The 9,846-nt window shown below is 42.6% G+C and overlaps 1 long non-coding RNA gene across 1 annotated transcript; it reads left to right on the forward strand.

Annotated features, from left to right (window-relative positions):
• Positions 1-1,142: 1,142 nt before the first annotated feature.
• Positions 1,143-7,543, forward strand: LOC310790328. Its single transcript, XR_014553373.1, has 3 exons — positions 1,143-1,230; positions 4,681-4,753; positions 6,217-7,543. It is a non-coding gene; the product is annotated as an uncharacterized lncRNA (long non-coding RNA).
• The last annotated feature ends 2,303 nt before the right edge of the window (positions 7,544-9,846 follow it).

Consider the following 9,846-nt stretch of genomic DNA (forward strand, 5'->3'; position numbering starts at 1 on the left):
ATATTGTCATTATTCAAGTTTAAAAAAATATTGTTAAAATCGTATCGTTATCGTGAACCCAGTATCGTATCGTGAACTGAGTGTATCGTGACACCCCTAGTACTTATAGAACCCATTCTCATATGTTGAAGTGAGAGGTCAAGGGACCCCTTTGAAAATGGCCATATCTGTTTTTCCTCGCTAAAATCTAGCTTAACTTTGGAGCATTATTTAGCCCCCTTCCCAACAAGCTATCATGCCATGCTTGGTAGCAATGGATGCAGCAGCTCTTCTAGTATGTAGTTTCATATTGATATCAGGACCTTCACTCTAGCTTCAGTAATGAGCCCGGTACAGCCTGCGAAAGACAGTCATATTGTCCACGGACAAAAAGGGCACTTTGATATCAAGGAGCAAAAGGGGCAGGGGCTTGGGCACCCTTCGCACCCCCCGCTTCAGTCTGATAACTACCCTAACAAGACACAAATGCATTCACACTGGAGCTAAACCATACAGCTGTGACCAATGTGGGAGCAGCTTCAGTCGGTTAGGTAACCTAAAAACACACCAACGCATTCACCAGGGACCCCAGGGGACTCGGGAGGTCAAGGGGCGAATTACTGTGAATGTAAGAGTATTTTAAGGGCTTACTGGTTCTTAGAGACAGGTAGCCTATATGCAGACGGGTCCTGGTTTCACTCTAGCCTGGGCAAACCCAGCCCCCAGTGACCTGCTCTCAGGCTCACCCTGCTTACAGTCACAAGGCTAGTGACTGGGAACTGAGAGAGCAGGTCACGTGGGGGCTGGGTTTACCTAGGCTAGTTTCACTCTGCCTCTGACTGTCTCCTGCTACTCTGGAATGAGACTTCAGACTCTTCAGGACAAGACCAGCCGACAGAGTCCAGAAGACCCCACACAGCAGGTCTTTACATTTTAATACAACACAGATCATAACCACAAATCATGTCCAAGCAAACAACAGGGGCCGGATAAGAGACGACTTGCATTTAGTCACCACAGACGACGTGTATTCAGTAACTCACCAGCAGATGGAGACACAGGCTTGATCATGTCCTGACTGTAAGCTAACGGCAACAAAGACGTTTTCATTTCCGGTGTTGTTTCCCGTTTCCTTGGTTTACGCTCCCATGACACAAAGCGGAGTAAAAGGTGCCCAGATTCTCAGCAGTATCGTAGAGAGAGGGGCTTCATCTTCAGACGCCTGGCGGACCGGTGGACCGTTCTCAACAGGTTGGTTGGTATTCATAAACTGAACTGACAGTGCATGGTATACAAAATCCAGTTCAGCTCCTGCAGTTGTGGATGTGGATGTAAGTAACCAACTCTAATGAAACACACTGATGGATTTTAATGCCAGGAAACGGAACGGAACATAGCTTAGCAGCTAAACAAGCCAAGCCTTAGCTAATTCCACTAGGGCTAACTGCTAGCTAAATCTGCCTATCGGTAGTTTTAGAGTTCGGTAAAATTGGAAATATATCGACAGATTCGCACTTCCCGGATGATCTAGCGTTTGTAATGCACACACGACGCCTCTTTCCCATCTCCCACTGAAAGTACAGAGGAGGTTTTAGCAGGGAGGTCCTTGTTTGGTTGAGAGCAGCAGACAGACAAGTGTCTCAACATTCAGACCCAGTTATCCTTTGTATCGACATTAAAGGAAAACATTCACATATTTTTGTCAGTTTTGGTTAGGTTATTTTGCAACTATTTTAACGGTATGGGCGCATGCGCTGCTTCCCAGCTGGGAACAGTCGCAGTTCACCAGCCAGCCAGCATCTGCAAGCAGGTCAGTGTAAAAACTCACTGAAACGTGAGTTGAGCGGAGCCACTGTTTTATTTTGCGGTACAAAGAAGAGCGATGGGGCCCATCACATCATTATTGACATGGCCAGAGTACTAATGGTATGCCAAAATGGAGTACTATTGACATGGCAAAACTTAAAACAAAACAGTTTGGGAACCACTGCTTTGCCTGTACAGGAAAGGTCCTATACAAATACTTTTACCCAGTGGTGTAGTGGTCCCTGGAGAAGTGGGTAGACTGTAATTTATATATATATATATATATATATATATATATATATATATATATATATATATATATATATATTGTAGCGTTCCTGGTATTTAAGAGACAGAGGCTTCTTGCTGGTACAGGGTTCTTTATTCTCAGTTAGTCATATCACAACTCTAGGCGGTTGCTACGCCATAGCTAGCTAGCTGCTTCTCCTTAGGCGGTCACCGGAGACTGACTCCACGCATGCTCTCCCCCCGGAAGCGTTCCCACAACCTAGTGTTCCCCTCGGTAACACTCCCACACATCAGTTCCTAGCTGCAATCTAGACACTTCTATTGCACACCACATTACATGTAATACCTGGATTACCTGGATCGCTACAATATATATATATATATATATATATATATATATATATATATATATATATATATATATATATATATATATATATATCTCACTGACGATACGTCCCAGTTGCATCCATGTGATGTTTTTTTCATTATAGTTAGCCTGGCCTAGCCAGTGACTCCTAGGAATAGACTACGTGACAACCAGGAATAGATTGGTGACCACTGGAGAGACAGTTGACAGCCGGAATGTAGATGGCACCCGGGAGCAGTATGGGTTAGAGCCCCAGCCTGTGTCTTCCGTGAGGAAGAAGCCCAACAAATCCACTAGACTAGATGCCTTTTAGGAGGGCCATTCAAGCCACAAGTGGAGCCTGCAGTACCACCACAGCCCAAGAAACATCTTACAAGAATGAAATGTTTGGAGCGGGGGAGTCTGGTGCAACACACATGTCCCTCCACGTGCCAGAGCCTCCCGGTCCCGGCAGAGTAGTTCCGGAGCAGCGGATTGAGTGGCCCTGTCTTTCCCTAAGAGAGCTGACCGTGGGTAGCTACTGGGACGTAAGTCAGGGCTTGATCAACACCGGCTGGGTCACCTGGGCGAGGGTGTATGATGTTGCGAGACCCGAAACATCCTATGATGATACGTCCCAGTTGCATCCACGTGATGGTTTTTTTCTTTATATATATATATATATATATATATATATATATATATATATATATATATATATATATATATATAACATCGTTTTTAACTAGTTTAAACTACTTTTGCTGGGCAGTCATTATTGGTGTCTACAAAAACATTTTGATTGAATCATGCTACAATGTAACAATGAGAACAATTAAAGTTAATTTGAACCCAAGTAGCTGCCAAAATAATGGAAGCATTCAAGTAATTGAGGGATGCATTATTATAGAAAGCAGGCTAAATTGCGCGGTAGAAGTGGGTTAATCTCTCGAGACAGATTTTTTTTTAACCGATGGGTTCCCAGATTGGAAGTGGGTAGACTCAAAACCATCTGAAAAATAAGTGGGTAGACTCTGTCTACCTGCGTCTACCCTCCACTACACCACTGCTTTTACCTCTAGTCTACACTACCTAGACCCCCCCCCCCCTCCTTTCCCCTTACTGAGTTAGTTCATAATACACCAAATCAGTGTATCTAGCACTAACCTGTGGATGTCATTTCTGGAGATACAGATGTGCAGAAAAGTTAAATTACTTTTTCATAGTTGATATGGTAGGCTCATAGTAACAAGCAAGTAGGCAGTAGGCACACACACGTGGGTGTTTTTATTGGTAACTTTATTTTTAAGGTTTTTGTTTTAGAACGGACAAAAAAACATATAACATATAAACATTCAGGTCATCATCATGGGTATTACAGATCAATTCTTAGTTTTTCAATAGTTAGCTTTGTGTTAAGTTATGTTGTTCGGTTACTTGTTCCAATCATCTTCAGAGAGAGAAAGAAGTAGAGAACGAAAAATCGAGGAAAAAAGGGGAGCGAGACATACACATTATGCATAATACATTCAATCTGACAAAACACAGGGGCCAAACGAGCATATCCGAAGGTAAATGGGAGTAGAAGCTATTCCACTATTCATATGCGCCAAACATTTGGACCAGAACCTATCAAATTTATCCTTACTCAATCTTAGATAGAAGGTCAGCTTTTCCATCTCATATATTTCCTGTACAATTGCTATCCCCTCTCTTTGTTGGTGGGTCCTGGTTTAGCCATTTTCGTATTACGGTATGTTTTGCTGGCTACACACACACACACACACACACACACACACACACACGTTTTGCTTGAAAACAGCACGTCAACATGTTACTATAGCATCCTTTTGCCCTTTTGGATGGCTCCAGCTGCTTACTCAAAACCTTTACGTCTGTGCCTGTTTGGTTTCAGACAGTTTTGTGACTTGTTTGAACACAGAAAAAGTACAAAAACAAGAAGCAAGCTTAGCCTGTATGCATATAAAAATAAAGTTGAGAGGAAATAGCATTTAACTTGTTTATTTAAAAATTGTACTTGGCAAACAAATATATATAAAAAGTAACAACTATTTTTTACTGTACTAATATACAAGTAGCCCATTATACTTTACAACCTAGGCATGTTAGCCTGGCTCTAGGCAAAGAACAATTAGCCATTGAGAAAAGGCATGAACCCCTGCAATGGCTGCTTGCGGCTATATTGATCATTATTATTATCGTTGTTGTTGTTGTTGTTGTTCTTCTTCTTGTGGGTGTTCCCCGTCTTACCGACTGTCTCTGTTTGATGATGTCAGAGCTGATTGGCAGGAAGAGAGACATCTCGCAGCGGAGGAGAGGAATGCTGTCAAAATGAATCGTTCAGAAGAGGTGAGGAAAAAATATCACTGATGTTACAACACACATGCGCGTCACACACACACACACACACACACACACACACACACACACAGGGCCCTATCTTCCGACAGGCAATATCCCCTATTAGCGCTTGCGCACCTGTTTGCGCGTGCCTTAACACAGGCAAGATACCAGTCTGCCTTGCGCATTTGTCCAGGTGTTCTGCCGAGTTTTGCACCCCCGCCCAGCAGCAAAAAAAGCATCCCCACCTCACGGGAGCATACTTGTAATGATTTATACAGAAATGTAACTGTTTAAAAGTTATATAATTGTCTGGTAGACGTGACCCCCCTGATTTCTAAGTTAAAACAGCCCCGAAATATGTTGGGGATGCAATTATCTGCGGGAATGCGGAAACGTTCACGGCACGTGTCGCAAGCGCAAATTAGAGCCGTGCCAAAATCATCTGCGCCCCAAAATGCCTGCGCAAACGGGATTTGGGCGGTCTTAACTACCAGAATCATTCACGGGTGTGGCCAGGCAATGCTGGGCATTACGTCAATCAAAACCAATCAGATTCCCGTCTCGCAATGGCTGTTTGCGCGAGGCATGCAATATGCTGTAATTCTCTCCCTGCGTAATAGTGTACTCACTCGTGCGACGACAGAGAGAGCTTATTGACAGATCGTCTGTGGTGCCAACGACCCTCCGGGTTATGAAGTTATGAAGGTAAATAGCCTATCTATGTCCATTGTCCAACAAGTTTTCTCAATTAATTTCCCTCTTTGCGATGTGATAAAAGTTTCTCAGTGAGTTATAGTTGATTGTAGGGCTGTGAATCTTCACTGGCCTCACGATTCGATTCGATTACGATTCAGAGGGCTACGATTCGATAACGATTATCGATGCATCTCGATGCATCTTAAATCGATGCATCACTTTTTTCCCCGAATACATGATTTTTTTTCTCACTTTCTTTTTGCTCACTGTGTGGCTACTTTTAAAATAAAAGTGCATTTAGAATTGCATTCTTATAATCGATTATTTTGACACCCCTATTGCCTCACTGAATTATCTGCTAAATAATACCCAATTTTAGGAGCATAATTTGATGTCCTGGCGTGGCAAGGCTGTGCGTAATGACATATCCAAAAGGAATTTTACTTTCCGCTGTGCTGCACTGAGATTACGGTGCGCTCCCAGCGCAGGGAGGTATTTGCGCCTAAGAGGTCCTTTTCAAAGCTCTTAGCGCAAAGTAATTGCGCGCTGCTGACGATAGGATAATGCCATCTATCCCCACATTTTAGCGCTGAAACGCCTGCTTTGGCATGTGGCAGCCTATGCCCAGTACAATTATAACAGGCATGCGCTTGTGCCCGCCCCCAATTCGCATTGCGCATGGCGTTAAACGAGCGCAAACGCTAAATTAGCGAAGATAGGGCCCACAGTCTCTCTGGCCTGATTCTTTCTTTGTATCTTTCTCTATGAAACAGAGGGACACCAACGAACCCAGACGTCACCGCTGTGATCAGTGTGACAAATCATTCTCAAGACTTGACCTGTTAAAGCGACATCAGAGAGTTCACTCAGGAGAGAAGCCTTACTCCTGTCAGCAGTGTGACAAAACGTTCAAAAGACCTCATGAATTAAAGCAACATCAGAGAGTTCACTCAGGGGAGAAGCCTTACTCCTGTCAGGAGTGTGGGAGCAGCTTCAGTGTGTTAGGTAGCCTAAGAACACATCAACGCATTCACACTGGAGTTAAACCCTACAGCTGTGACCAATGTGGGAGCAGGTTCAGTCAGTTAGGTAACCTAAAAACACACCAACACATTCACACTGGAGTTAAACCCTACAGCTGTGACCAATGTGGGAGCAGCTTCAGTGATTTAGGTAACCTAAAAACACACCAACGCATTCACACTGGAGTTAAACCCTACAGCTGTGACCAATGTGGGAGCAGGTTCAGTAGGTTAGGTAGCCTAAAAAAACACCAACGCATTCACACTGGAGTTAAACCCTACAGTTGTGACCAATGTGGGAGCAGGTTCAGTGAGTTAGGTAGCCTAACAAGACACCAACGCTTTCACACTGGAGTTAAACCCTACAGTTGTGACCAATGTGGGAGCAGGTTCAGTGAGTTAGCTAGCCTGACAAGACACCAACGCATTCACACTGGAACCGGCTACTGGTGTGATGGCTGTAAGAGAATGTTCACTCGGTCTGATTGTCTGAAGAAACACCGCTGCATCTAAGCACCTGCTGAGAAGTGCCTCCAATGCCTGCCACTCAGGCAGCATTCAGACACAAAAGAGACAGACTGTAGATTCAGTTTTAATTGTTTTTGTATGTCTGTTTTTTCTCCTGTAATAACTTTTTCTGATGTTTCTATTTTTGTTTTGAAGATATATTTGTAAAATCCTGCAGTTGCAGGCCGAGTTTTTCTCCCTGTTCAAACAAACAAAATAAAAGTTCAGTGACAGCAAAGTCTGACTGTGCAGAATTATGTTTATTTCTCAGCCATAAACCTTGGCATTGGATTGCTAGAAACAGCAATGTAAAAAATGACATAAATAATATAGTTTGGAGCTTGTGAAACTGTGTAAGTGTCTCATTTATTAGGCTACCACAGCAGAATAATATGATCGAGCTAATATTCGTTTTTCTGTCCCACCATATGAATGATCACATTTTATATGAGATATTTGACGTATATTGTTCCCTGTCCATCCCAGGTTTTAAGGGAAAATTCCCGTCTCCCTGGATTTGATGGGATCTCCTTCATTAATAACTCCCTAAACTAATTTTAAGTGGATCTATCACGAATTAACCTCCTTAATTAGCTGCATTGGATTTTGCATTTATCTCTGCTATTTGGGATTACTTTGGAAAACTAAGTAGTACGTACTAATAAAAAAAAAAGTAAGTACAAAATAGTTAAAAATGATGTCCTCGCATAAGGTCACTGCTGCAATCTTTCTGTTAACACAATAAAGTCACGAACCTGTAATAAAGTATTTCTCTTTATTTGAATGCCTATCATGGCTGTGCAAAAATAAAATGTCTGCAGAAAAACATCCTCCAGCTCAGAGAGGTTGCCTGTTATCCGATACAGCAATTTTTCAGCTGCTGTCAGATCAACATGCCCTGGAAACACCCAAAAAACATGTACAAATATGTATGATTTATATTATTTATTATTTATATTTATAGTTGATATGTATTGTTTATATTTATATTGTATACCACACCCAATAACTATTTAGACTCTTGTAAACTAGTATAGTGTCTTCCCTTATCTCCCCAAATAATGTTTTCTCATTACATTACATTACATCTACAACGGAAGGATTAACCTACTGTCCTCACACAAGTGCTTCAATTTAGGAAAGATTAACCCACTGTCCTCGTACAAGTGCTAGGTTTATTACCTTGGTCACGTTTGTCTCGGGAGTGCTGGTAGGAGGATTTGGTTGATTTGCTAGCCATCTTGTATTGACAGGAAGTAGATTTTTCTTCTTCTACTACGACAAAATTGTAGCTTAGGTGTCCCCAAGTGAGGACAAGAGGTCTGAGTTCAGCAGAAATAGGGTATTATAGTATAGAATAGAAATGGCAAAATGTGATGTCCTCGCAGGAACCCCAGGGGACTCAGGAGGTCAAGGGGTGAATTACTGTGAATGTAAGAGTATTTTAAGGGCTTACTGGTTCTTAGAGACAGGTATATGCAGACGGGTCCTGGTTTCAGTCGGTCTCTGACTGTCTCCTGCTACTCTGGATGAGACCAGACTCTTCAGGACACAGCCAGCCGACAGAGTCCAGAAGACCACACACAGCAGGTAGAGTGTGCCCTCTTTACATTTGAATACAACACAGATCATAACCACAAATCATGTCCAATCAAACAACAGGGGCCGGATAAGAGACGACTTGCATTTAGTCACCACAGACGACGTGTATTCAGCAACTCACCAGCAGATGGAGACACAGGCTTGATCATGTCCTGACTAGTCATTTGCTGTTTTTGACATTGTAATAGCCCCTTTCACGACTGTGTTGTGACTCTGCTGACCGACAGAGTGATAACACTGTTGTGAAAGGGGCTAGTTGCTGAACATCATTATTTGACAGTGTTTGTTTAGCAAAAAAGGGGCTTTATGCTGTAAACATCTTAGTAGTAAATTCACATTTCTGTTCTTTTTAGACTATTGAATGGTGGTCTAGTACAGTAGTTACTTCTCAAAGAATGAGAAAGTGTATCAAACATGATTATAATAGCTATTAGTCCCCCCACCCTATCCCAACCCCACCCCTCAATCCCAACAACATCAAAGAAAACAAAATAGTAATACAGTAATACATATACAAGTAACCCGTTTTACATTTGACTAATTTCCTCTCATATGTTAGAAACATTTGTTTTCACATATCCATCTTGTTACATCTTGTTGAGTTTGCGCACACATGCATCATGCTGTGCTGCATGCTATGCTCTATCACAATTTTTTTCAAATACTCCACTGGGGTGTGGGCGTGCATTAAAGATACATACACAGACAGACCGACACACACGTCAACTTTATTATGTCCAATTTTTGTAGGATCATCAATAAGTTTTATTTTGACTAGTGCAGTGCCCGTTCCCCACATTCACCACCACCCCCCCTCCCTTCCCCCCCACTGCACTCCGTCAGGTCCCCCTAAGCACACTCCCCAAGTTTGAAGTCGATCCGACAAACAGTTCTCAAGATACGCAAAGGACAGACATACAGAAGTCGGTCGGATGGGCAATCCTGGAGATACATGACACTAAAAGCTGTGATCTTATTGGTTGAATTGCACAAAGTTTAACACTGCAATTTCTCGGGTTCCCAGCAACACACCCGCCAAGTTTGATCGAACAAATAGTTCTCGAGATAAACTGGTTTTTGTGTTGCCAGTAGGTGGCGCTATGTCAAATTGCATGAAATTAGGCACTGCACTACATCGAGTTCCCAGCAGCACACTCCCCAAGTTTGAAGTCAATCGGACAAACGGTTCTTGAGATAAACTGCTTTTGGTGTTTCCAGTAGGTGGCGCTGTGCTGAATTACACGACATTTGGCACTGCTCTCTATTAGGGCT

The sequence above is a fragment of the Poromitra crassiceps genome, assembly GCF_964638095.1.
Source record: "Poromitra crassiceps genome assembly, chromosome: 15".
Lineage (NCBI taxonomy): Eukaryota > Metazoa > Chordata > Actinopteri > Beryciformes > Melamphaidae > Poromitra > Poromitra crassiceps.